The following is a 1,748-nucleotide window of genomic DNA, read 5'->3' as shown; positions in this document are numbered from 1 at the left end:
TACGAATGGCAACTGTCGATTCAAGTCAGGTGGAGCATACCCAGGATAGGATGGAATCGCCTGTGCAATAGGTCTTTGCATACCAGCATAGGGCATCTGCATTTGGTAACCTTGGTAAGGTTGTTGGAAAAAACCAGTATAAAGTGGTTGTTGATAACCAGATTGGAATTGTGGTTGTCCATAACCTACAAAGCCTTGTTGCCCAGGTCCTTGGTAAGCTTGATATTGACCAAAACCAGTTTGAGCTTGTGAACCAAGTCCAAACTGGGGTTGGGACTGTTGGAATTGAGGTTGTTGAAATTGCGATAGCCACGGTTGTTGAACCAACTGTTGCTGCCCAGTAATGAAAGATTGACCAAGCTGTGGATCAATTATACCAGTGTACGCCTGGGTCATTCCAGATAAAGGTATACTAACCTGAGGTTGTTGTTGAGCTCCAGAAACAAGTGGTTGTTGTATAACAACTTGAGAGAATTAGACCTCTTGCCTTGAAACTTGTGGTTGTAAGGAAGAAGGATCAGTTTGTACCGGTTGAGATACAACATATTGAGCTTATGACTATGGCTCAATAGTAACAACAGGTGTAGTAGGAATATTTGACATAGTTTGCATTACTTGTGTTGGATACACAAGCCTTGGTTGATCTGGCAATACTGGTTGCCATTGAAAAACTCTCACTCCAGTTTGAATTGAATACTGTGGGAAATTACCATATGGTTGTCCCCTGGAAAAGGGAGGAAATGGTGAATAAGCATATTACTCTCCATATGGTGGAAATCTAGTGTTTAATGGATACATCAGCCTTTGATGACTAGATTGCCCAAATTGATACTGATGTGCAGGATCAAATTGTTGAGTTCCCATGTGAGAAAAACCAGGTAGAAATCCAGACGAGTTTATGGGTGTTGACCATGGTGTAGAAGCAACCCCTGAGTGGGTTCTAGACAATGATTGGTAACTAACTAGGATGGACGATTCACCGTATAGGTGCGACTGAGGTGTGGTAGAAAACATCGAGGGAGTGACAAAAGAAGATTATGATGCAGTTGCATCAAATGATATAGTTTTGGATGTTGACGGTTGTTTAGCCATAGTTAACTGGCCTAAAAGCTGTCCTAAAGATTCGATGGGAACTTGCAAAGAAGCAGGAGCAGATGAAGCAAAGTAATTAGGAGTAGTAGGATAAAGATTAATTCCAGTTCCAAAATGAAACAGGGTGCCAGGTGTGGAATCCACTACTATCTCTTCTATGGCAATCAAATCAGGTGGAAGAGGTTGACTGTGAGGTCCGTAAAAGATTTCTGGTGTTGAAGAAAGAGTAGTTTCTACAGTGACTGATGACGGAGGGGTAACAAATTTTGAATGTTGAAATTCGAAGTCCAAATGTTCAGGTAAATGAACAACAGTTTCAAAGGGAGGTTCCTGAACAAATTCTGGTTTAGTTGTAACTTCGGTTTGAACTGGGATAGATTCCGGACCAACTCCTGATGGAGTTGTTTCAAGTTCAGAAGCACTTCCTGGTTGAACAATTTCAAATTGAGGATCAACTTGTTGTTGGACAACCTCGATTATTGTTACACTAGGATCAGTACTAATGTCCTCAAGTAACTGCAAAACTTCCTCTTTAAGAATGGATGTACCAGAAATAATTGGAGTAACTGGAGTCTTTGAAGCTGTTGAAACAAATGTCTCAAACAAACTAGATTAAGAACCAAGAGTTCTCGATGTAATAGACTCAGTTAAACGAG

The sequence above is a fragment of the Pinus tabuliformis genome, chromosome 8 (genome assembly GCF_031772625.1).
Source record: "Pinus tabuliformis cultivar Carrire ecotype Pingquan chromosome 8, CPIR1, whole genome shotgun sequence".
Classification (NCBI taxonomy): Eukaryota; Viridiplantae; Streptophyta; class Pinopsida; order Pinales; family Pinaceae; genus Pinus; species Pinus tabuliformis.
This window is presented reverse-complemented; position numbering follows the sequence as displayed.